Below are 11,078 nucleotides of genomic sequence, written 5' to 3' on the forward strand. Positions count from 1 at the left end.
AAAACTGGTTAGTTTCAAACGCTCCCGAGTGTTGGACTGGATGACTCTTCTGTTGGGTTATGAAATATTGCAGGCAATCAATAAATATGAACAGATCTCGCTGGCAAACTCAGAAGGAACCTCGCTGCTCCTTAAGCACGGTTTTCTCTTCCCACTAAGTCTCCCTGTCGTTACATAATGGCACCAGCACTTTCTATTCCACACCCACGTGAAGACACTGTGTGGCTGCTTCCACAGATCAACAGAACACACGCATCGTTGTTACAAGGATCATCATTTTTAAAAAATTATTTCGGAAACAAAATAGTGTTGCTTCAGTGAAAGCAATCGAACATCAATATCACCAAGCGCCCGGGATAACAAGGTTTGAGTTATTCTTCAATGAAGTAAAATGACATTAGCTAATGACTTTAAAATGATCTTCTGTGGATTCATTTTGGGCAATCAGTTCACTCAAATGGCACTGATGAAGCTTGACTCCCTATCAGGCAAAAATCTCCAAAAAAAAATCAAACACGTCCTATCTCGCCCTCACCCTCCCGCCACCTTAGATGACCTATTAACCCATTATTTCCCAAAGGCCCAGTTTGTTCAATTAGATTTGTGCATCAATCACTTGAATAATATTTTCTAATGATGTTAACCTTTCTCTAATGTCGCACTCTGCTGTATTTTCACATTTGGTCGCCGAGGTTTCACTCGCGGGGAACTTAGTGTGGCGTTAGTGTTAGTGAACTTAGTGTGGCGTGCAAATCAAAGGCACCTCATTTTTAAACACAGCTCTGTTACTGGGACTCACTCAATATATTTTATTCCCCCCCACCCCCCCCCCCCAGGAATTTCGCACCACCTGAACGCAAAGGCGCAGCGAAGTTCCTGTGCTTTTTAGCACGAGGACTGTGGAACTTGAGAGGAAATGAAAGACATTGTACTCGTTCAACGAAACCTTGCCAAGGGAAGGATCTGGTAAGGTGGGTGAAGATATCAGTCTTTGACATTAATCTATCACATCGTGTATTCGTGTCCGGATTTTTTTTTTTTTACACACACACCATTATTTGGGCTGCTCCAGTTTTTTTCCTGTTGGGGAGATTTCACATCATGAAGCTGAGGCTGTAAACCTGTCTTGAAAACTTTTTGCTGCGATCTGTGTGTGTTCGTGTGTGTGTCTGTGTTTGGAAGCGGACTAGTATTACGTACGCTCACATGTCCTTTATATGTCCTTATAACCCTAGATAGAGATAACTGACATATCCCCCCCACCCCCCCATAGCACCTTAAGTCTACGCCACCCTCAAAGACGGCTAAGTGTGTTATCCTCATGCCCAATTTTCAGCTAAATTTGCTTTGCGGCATCAGGTACTGCCCAGTATGCGCTGGGTGCAACTCCCACTGATTTAGCAACGAGATGGAGACTAATTCGTTCGCAATATTCACTGGATTTATGGGCTTATCAAATAAATTCGACGGGGACAATGTAGCTCAAAGGAGGTACCCTGTTAACATTGCACAGGCGTTCCCCGAGCCGACGATGCGGTCAACCTTATCTTCGCTCGCTTGCGCCCAGTGAAAAACCAACATGAATATTTCCAGAAATGTGGGTGTTTGAACCAGCAAGGACTTGGCTTTGATGGGCTGCTTTTCGCCAGGGAGCCCTGAGCGTTTCCATATTGTGTCCCCCTCGCCTACCAACAACACAATGAATTTCGGCCAACGTCACACCTGACTGGGATTCAATTTCATTTCACTGTAGCCTCAGCATTTGTGAGCTCAATGCATTTTAAGGTAGCATTAGCTAACGGGAGATTAGTAAGAGTAATCCATTTGCCAGGTTGCCAGTTCAAATCTCTCCCAGCACTCTAATTGCCTGCAACTTAGTGTTAAGAAGATGTCATATCATATAATACACACGTAATTTAAAACAATGTGATTTCAAATACGATCCAAATGATTTTCGTATTTTTATATAATAAAAAAACACAACAAAATACCGTAAAATGGGGGTTGAACTCGGTGCTTATAAGTATTTATAATTCATTTAAATATTTTCAGTTGTTATCTGCTGTTCTGCTTCCTGCACACATTTAGAATTAAATTATATGGATTCCAAATCGATCAGTGGACCAAATGTATCGGATTTGTGATTGTGGTTTAGAAGGAGCAAGGGCAATTTCCCTCCGTGTGAACGTAACGCAGCCCGCAAGTTTTGTTAATCAGAAGAAGCGATTACTTTTCAACAAGTAATGACGGTGATTACTCATTAACCTTTAGCATTCCGTGTCTATCACAGTACAAGTGCCACCAGACTGGAGATCGTCAGTTTCTCTCTAACACCTAAAGGACTTAATTCCATTATCACAACGAACTGTTTGTTTTATTGTTAACCATCCACGCTTCCTTCCTCTCGCTCTAGCTATCAGAACCAATCTGGAAAATTACGGGTGAAACCCAGTAGGCAGCAAATTCACATTAAACAGGCAACCCCCCGTCTTAAATCGTGTGCAATTTGCGTACGATTAATTGAAGCCTATGTGGGCTGTGGAAAGGAAAGGTATTATGTCAAAAGCGCATTTAACAATTTATATTTTGAACGACTTCCTAAATTGACGAACATTTTGATACTCAAAGGCAACAGAGATGTAACACTCTTGTGAGGTAATACTTCGCAAATGGAACCTGGATACCCAGACAAGCCACATCTATTTATGGGTATGTTTAAATGTACAAAAAGCCCAGTCTTTCTGAGAGCGCTCCTGATACAATGCCATCATATACTCTGTACCAATAGTTGGGTATCTAAACAGAGTTATGTGTGAATGATACCTTTATGGATCACACTGTATTGGTCCTGGGATCATATAAGACACACAAATGCCAGCAAAAGCTGTATTTTCAGCAATTGTTTTTGCTTCATAGCTCACGTTCCGCCTCCATGGTCCTTTGCAATTACTCAATCAAAGCGCATTATTTCAGAGATACAGTATTACTTCTGCCTTTGTCCCCAACTGGTAGACTCGCTCGTAATAGAATGTCGATGCAACGATCAAGTGTACCAATATGCCAACAGCAGGACTGAAACAAATAGAACGACAATATGCTGTTATATTGATTTAAAGGAGTGAAATGATTAGTGGAGCCACTGGACCTTGACATTATGTCAACTGTCAAGAAATGATGCAAAACAATGAGCAGATCTTTCAAGAGCTGCAATCAGCTGTGCATTCTGCCAAACATCGTGGTGTTTCACGATGCTATTGATATGAGAGATAGGGCCAGGCATTATCACTCCTAAAGCATGTGTAAGTGTCGGAGTGAATGGGCCCTGACAGGTTGAGGACCTGTGACAAACCCCGCGAATGGTTACTGGACTGGAGCGCCGCCCAGCGGCCAGTATATGGCACTAAAGGGGAATGAGGGCTGGAGCGAAGGGAACGATAAACTCGTATCCCAAAAAGGTTGTTAACTTTAATATTTTCCACCGACTAATGCATGCCAGATTAAGAAAATCAATGATCTAAAAGGAAAAATATGAGCAAATTTAAACCAGAGCGAAATGCAACATGTGATTTCCCAATGAAGCCTATTTTACCTAGCATTTTTATTGGTTGGAATAACATTGGCCATTACACATCGCGGAGCAGTGACAGTAAGGTGACTTCATAAGTTTTTAATTCTAAACAACATACATCGGGACAGCAAAGGCATCACAGTATTGTACTAGGAACAACGAAAGAGGCAAATCACTGCCAAGAGAACACCTCTCACGTCCTTTACTAATAAATTATATATTTTTTTAAAAAGCAGAGCAAAATATTGCATTTCAACGGAAGTAACCGCAGAGTTCGTTTCTTAATCTCCACTATTAAGGAACAGTTTTGTGAAGCAGAGTTTAATCCAGATGTAAAGAATTTAATTTGCACCGTAAACTTGGTGCTAACGAAGTGTCAAAAGCGTGCTTTGATTCAACCCTGAGCAGCGTTGCTGCTCTATTGTCCGAATAACTATCGCTGCTCGTTAAATAGAGGGGCTGAATGTTTTTTTAAAGAGATGCAATAGCTGCTTTATAAATTATTTCGTTTTGAAAGTCTCTTTTTCGCTTGTGCCGAGGCACTGGACATAATCACTAAATCGGTCTCTCACATCTGCCTCTCTGAACACATTTGAAAAAACGCCGCGTTGACAGAGTTCCCCCTCTAAAATCTAAAGGACATAATTCTGTCCGCACAATAAACAATTTGTGTGCTTGCTAACCATCTACGTTCCCTACCGAATATATATACATATATAAAAAAAACGAAATATCAGCAACCAGCCGTGATTTGTGAATAGATGGTTTTAATTTGAAAATGAAATACACCCGAGAGCCATTTATGCATCACGAGCGTTTTTTTGTCAAGTAACAGGGACAATGACAGATGCTGATAATGTTGTTTCCAATCTTTGCAGTCAACGACCCTAACATCTCCTTCTGTGGCTCGGTGTCGAATTTTGCGAGAGCCTTGGGGCGGCTTTTGCTGCGTTCAAGGTGCTATATAAATGCGAGTTGTTGTCCCGTTTTGTTTTACACCTGTCAACTCTGGGCTGGTGTGCCGGGAGTGAAGCAACTTTGGTTCTAATGGAATCCGAGGGAGGACCCTTCACTGGAACCAAGCGAAGCCGAGGGAGAGAAGCTCGTTAATTGTGGAGCTAAAGGTCGGCAAACTCCAAAATCCAACGCCAAAAATAAAAGCGACATATATTTTTGGAAGACTGTTCATCAGTTTACAATTCCAAGGCCGCCTCATTTTAATAAAAAAGACGGCAAATTTCATTCGTGTTGAATTTGGACCTCTCAGATATTGGGGTTAAACAACAGTGTGATTTTGTTTTATTCATTCACCAGCCTTATTTGCACATTATTTGCAAAACAGAGGCTGATGTCAGGGAATTAAACTCAATCGCCCCTTGATATTTTACATGGTAATGTTATTTTTTTAAATAATCGGTTTAGGACCAGTGTTTTTCATTGAGGCCAAGCCTGTATTTTAAAGAGAACATTAAAAAAAGCACTCAAAAGGCGGATCAGCCCCTATAGAGACAACAGGTATGTTAGCTTAAAAGCAAAAAAAAACCACAAAAATAAAAATACCTGGAAAAACTCAGCAGGTCTGGCAGCATCTGCGGAGAGGAAGACAGTTAACGTTTCGAGTTCGTATGGGGTTTGTTAGCTTTTCAGGTCTGGCCCTTCCTCACAAATCAGTGCCGCTGAAGGGTGACAGACACAATGGCTTGGGGTGTTTCCTCTAGCGGGATGAGTCCAGGACCAGTGGGCATTGTTCTAAAATTAGGGGGTCGCCACTTTAGGACAGAGATGGGGAGAATTTTTCTCTCTCAAGAGGGTTGTGCGATTTTGGAACTCTCTGCCTCGGAAGGTGGTGGAGGCGGGGTCATTGAATATTTTTAAGGCAGAGGTAGATTGATTCTTGTTAGGCAAGGGAATCAAGGGTAACGGAGGGTGGGTGGGAATGTGGAAATCGAAACAGAGACAGATCAGCCCTGATCTTATTGAATGGCTCGAGGGGCCGAATGGTGTACCCCCGTTCCTATTTAAGTTCTTATGTTGTACCACCTTAAAGACGCTATATAAATACAATTTGTTGTTGAAACGTTAACTTGCATTTTCCCTCCCTAGGTGCAGACTGACTTGTCGAGCGTATCTTTATCATCCACCACCACCACCCCCCGCCTTCCCCGCTAACACACATCCCGTCAGATTCAATCATTTGTGATGTTTTTGCCGTTGCTTTAATATTAAGTTCGGTTAACACTAAGAACGCGCGTCAGACAGACCTGTATGTGTTCTAGTTTCTAGCGATTGACCAGTGGCACAGGTCCGGGGAGTGAATAAGCACTTAACGCCTTCCTCCCAATGTTAAGCGAAATGGCCAAACTAGCATTCGGCTGCACTGGGCATTTTAGGATTTTGGGCGAATTTGGAAGCCGTTTGGTTCAATTTCCGCACCTGCGTTACATTCCCTTCGACCCGTTCACTTGAGATGAAACAATTAGTTTTGTAGAAATCAAATATTTCAGCCTTTTCGAATGGCTTACCAAAGTTCCAACATTCCCTCATGTGCAGTTCCCAACACGGCGTTTGTTTTGGCAAAACAACGTGTCAAATATAAGATAATTCCCCGCTGTGCGCTGACACTTCGGAAAACAATCTTGTTCCACAAAACATCATTCCACCCCCCCACCCCCACCCGGCTGTTATCACCAATGTCAATCAATCCTTTTAATAACTTTACCAGGAACAGATCAAGCTTCCCTGATGCATGTTTAACACGAGGAGGCGAAACTGAAATTTAAGGACACATTGTTTATTACATGTCATGATTTTAAATAATTTCACCGTTAAAAAAAAGTTGTGGGGGTTGTGTGGGGGGCGGCGGGGAGAGTTCACACTCGAATCTTTGGGGGAAAAGTTTTATTCTGTGCCCCTAGCAATAACGACCGTCCGTTGTTAGAAAAATGTGAAGTGTCCGCTTTTCTGGACACTTTGCAATCTGTTTTACTGCGTCTCAATTACTTTCAGTTAGAAACAGTTCTCGGCAGGATGGTTATTTGTAGAGAGAAACAAAATTATGAAATAGATTTTCGTGTCCCAGCTTTTCATCGGTTACTTTTTCACTGGAAATGGGGTGATTTCGTCCAAATGACTCAGGTTTTCAGGCTGTTTCCAGATTTTTGTTGCAAACGCTCAGTTGCAGTGCCGTAGGTGTAAAAGGAACTTTATTCTCTATTTTCTTTTTAAACGAAAGATCTTGGATTGAAGATGAGCACTGCGTCCGGAGATATCGTTGTACAACATCAAGGGAGTTTACGGTCAAAGGACCAAAGCTGAACATGCCGAAAGCATTGTACAATCAACGTACATTACAGTTAATTGGAAAGAATGAGCTGTATATTTTGTTTTTCACAAATAAACTCCAAAGTTTGCATTCCGTCTCGGTGGAAACTGTTGCACAGCAGTGGCCATGACAACACATAAACAACCAATCAAAACACAATGCAAATCTCTCTTCCCCCCCACCCCACTCAACGCACCGGCCACACCCCAGGGAGGTAGCGGAACAAGGACAATAACTTGCATTTGTATAGCACTCGAAGAGCTGTTAGGGTAAACAGTCAAAAATACATGGGGAGACAAATAAGATATTAATTTAGAAAAAAAAACACAACACAGACAACGTGCATAACGGAGGCATAGTTTAGAATTTAGAACATAGTTTGCAACGTGGAAGATTATTTTACAACTGCAATTTGTCTAGAGGCACGATTAAGATGGAGGCGGTGTCATTACGACTGAATGTATGGATAGAAACAAAGTACTAAATGATCGTGGCAAACCGTGTGAATACATATTGTAACAGGCAAAACAAATAGCACTCAGAATGGGGAGACATCAGGAGAAGTATCTCAGTGACAGAGGGGCAAAGGGGGACATCAAGAAAGCAAAGAGGCTGGAACTAACATTGCGGCAGAGCAAGACAGCAAACTGAAGAGTAATAAGGAAAGAAAGGCTTGTATTTCCATCCTGTCTTTCATGAGCACAGGACGTCACAAAGCGATTTACAGCTAATAAAGTGCAGTGATTGTGATACAACAATGCACAATATCTCCTGCTTTTAAATATTAAAGTGGAATAGACCATCCATAGAATTATCTGACAATCTTTTCAAGCTGAGAGATTTATTTGATGGATAAATTCTGACATCAAGATTGTGCTCGTTGTATGCCAAAAATCTGACGACAATTTCTATGGAAGACGCCGCTGTAAAACGCGACCTTTTCAGCAGATCCTCTTTGGGAAGCCAATAATCCACGGGATTTTTAAAATTAGAATTTAGAAGTGTTTACAGAACACCTTATTTAGAAATTAATCTAATTAATCTATTTTTGCTTGAATGTTAGAAAGAATAAGTTTTATTGTGCAGCTCTCCAGCAGGATGGTGGAGGGAGCGGCATCACAAATTGGTTATGGACTAAGGAGTATGCGGACCCAGCTTCTGTAAATCACATCGTTTGTGCAGTAATTTATATGACAACTCGGCCCTGTTCCTTGATTTCGGTAAGGATGCTGTTAGCAGATGCTGCTTGTTCTTCAGTTACTTCCACCCTTCTCTTGCTTGTGGTGTCTTATGCTGTTCCACAAACGGATTGAATTTCTTTTTAATGTTCTGCGGCTGTTACTTCTGAGTGGCACGTGCTTATGTTCTAGTTATTTATTTAAAAGTTGAATGGTATATTGTCCAGCTTTCGATCCGAGTGGTTGGAGGCGGGAGTATACAGTGCTGTGTTACAGTCACTGCACCTCAGGGGCACTTTATTAGCTGTAAATCGCTTTGTGACGTCCTGTGCTCATGAAAGACAGGATGGAAATACAAGCCTTTCTTTCCTTATTACTCTTCAGTTTGCTGTCTTGCTCTGCCGCAATGTTAGTTCCAGCCTCTTTGCTTTCTTGATGTCCCACTTTGCCCCTCTGTCACCGAGATACTTCTCCTGATGTCTCCTCATTCTGAGTGCTATTTGCTTTGCCTGTTACAATATGTATTCACACGGTTTGCCACGATCATTTAGTACTTTGTTTCTATCCATATGTTCAGCAGTAATGACACCGCCTCCATCTTATTCGTGCCTCTTATTTGTAAAATAATCTTCAACACTGTCAACTAGGCTCTAAATTCTAAACCATGCCACTATTATGCATGTGGAGTATTCCGTGTTTTTTTTTCTAAATTAATATCTCCTTTGGATACCATTTTGCACCAATTGATTCGTCTTGTATCATGAGGATCTTATGAATTATAGCAGAAAATGCTGGAAATACTTAGCAGGGCGGGCGACATCTGTGGAGAGAGAAACTTGTTAACATTCCGGGTTGATGACCTTCTATCAGAACTGGAAGTACTCTGTTTTTAAGCGAGGCGGAAAAAGAGGGTGGAGTGGGGATGGGGCGTGGGAAGGTGGTAAGTGAAGAAGTACCAAAGGGAAGATCTGTGATTGCGTGGGAGCCGAGAAAGATTAAATAACAAAAGGGGTGAAAGTGCAAGGCAACAAGAGATGGAATGGGACAAGTAAAACTGTGTTCTGAGGAGATTCAAACGAGACAGGAGAATTGCCACTATAAACGTTCTTCATATAATTAATAAGACATTGAATAAGTTAATGGCACACTGCAAACCTTTGCATTATGAATCAGGTAGAATCATACAATTTGCCATATGAGTCAACCAATTTTAATGAAGGCATCATGTAATCACAGTTAATTCATTTCCACACAAATATGCTGAGACTACTGCCAATTCTCTATGACATCAACTAGTTTCTCTGTGAACATTAAAGATAAATCATCCAGTATAAAAATAAACTTTCTGATGCACATTGCCTAAAGCTTAAAAGTAAATACAATGATTGGTAGTCCACATGCATGGGACTGTGACCTCTCCACTATCTTTGACTAAAAAAATCCCATTCATGGGACAGGCAAGGGTTGAATGGACAAATGTAGCTCACAAATTTTGTGAACTTTCAGAAATCATTGAGCTTCTGTCAGGACACAGTGGCATTTATGAGGTGGTTATTATAGGTGAAATTATCTATGTTGTAAAAACACATGCTCTGCTATAAAAGAAACGTCAGCGTAACTATTATGGGAATAGGCTTGCCATAATTACAGAGATAACCAAAGATGATGTACAACCATAAAAGTTCTTCCCTTCTGCAGTGGCATTCATATTTTATGTGTCTTTTCAAACTGTAATTCACTTAATAAATGGTAACAAGAAAATGTAAGGATAGGATTTCTCAAAAACGTCTCCATTCAAGTAGATGTGTCCAATGCAATAATTCATGAGGTGGCTGAAAATTCTGCACCTGAACTTACCGAAATAATTTGGAACACTCCCAAAACAAGCCTAAATAATAATTTCATAAGAATATCTGAATGCACAGAACAAGAATCACTGTTCCTTCCACAGCATTTAAAAAAAATATTTCACAGGATGTGGGCATCACTGCCAAGATCTGCATTTGCCGCCCATCCCTAACTGCCATTGTAATTAGCAGCTTGCCGGGCCAGTTTACAGGGCAGTTAAGAGTCAACTAAATTGCTGTGGGCCTGACAGATTTCCTTCCCTAAAGGACATTAGTGAACCAGATGGGTTTTTACAACAATTGTTACAACAGGAATGGGAGGAGTACACAGTTCCTCTAGCCCCACTATTCCATAGGTCACACCATAAGTGTGAATGCTCAATGCACTCACCAAAATGGCCAATTGTTTACCTTGACTACTAGACCCAAAATAAAAGAGACTTTAACCAGGTTTCTTTGAATAAACTCAGAATAATTGATTTATTATGAAAAAAATCTTTTTAGAAACAGTTTGCAAAATTGGTTAACGTACAATTTATAATCCAGAAGTGTAATGGATTTTAAAATCCCAACACACACATACACAAAAAAAGGGACAAGACAAATAAGGTCACTGCAGAGGTTGACGTAAGGGAACACTTTATGAAAAAGGATAAAGTTTGAAAAGGTCTTGATGCTGTCAATTTGGTGTTCCTACATAAGAAGGTGGAGCACTGGTCACAGTAGTTGTCTGGAAGTCCTTTCATGAGAATGGGCAAAGAAGTGGCAGATGAAAGACAACATGGGGAAGTGTGAGGTCATGCACTTTGGTAAGAAGAATAGAGGCATAGACTATTTTCTAAATGGGGAGAGAATTCAGAAATCTGGAGTGCAAAGGGACTTAGGTGCCCTAGTCCAGGATTCTCTTAAGGTTAACTTGCGGGTTGAGTTGGTAGTTAGGAAGGCAAATGCAATGTTGGCATTTATTTTGAGAGGACTAGAATATAAAAGCAGGGATGTGCTGCTGAGGCTTTATAAGGCTCTTGTCAGACCACATTTAGAATATTGTGAGCAATTTTGGGCCCCATAACTCAGGAATGATGTGCTGTCCCTGGAGAGGGTCCAGAGGAGATTCACAAGAATGATCCCAGGAATGAAAGGCTTAACATATGAGGAATGTTTGA

Source organism: Carcharodon carcharias, chromosome 6 (assembly GCF_017639515.1).
Source record: "Carcharodon carcharias isolate sCarCar2 chromosome 6, sCarCar2.pri, whole genome shotgun sequence".
NCBI lineage: Eukaryota > Metazoa > Chordata > Chondrichthyes > Lamniformes > Lamnidae > Carcharodon > Carcharodon carcharias.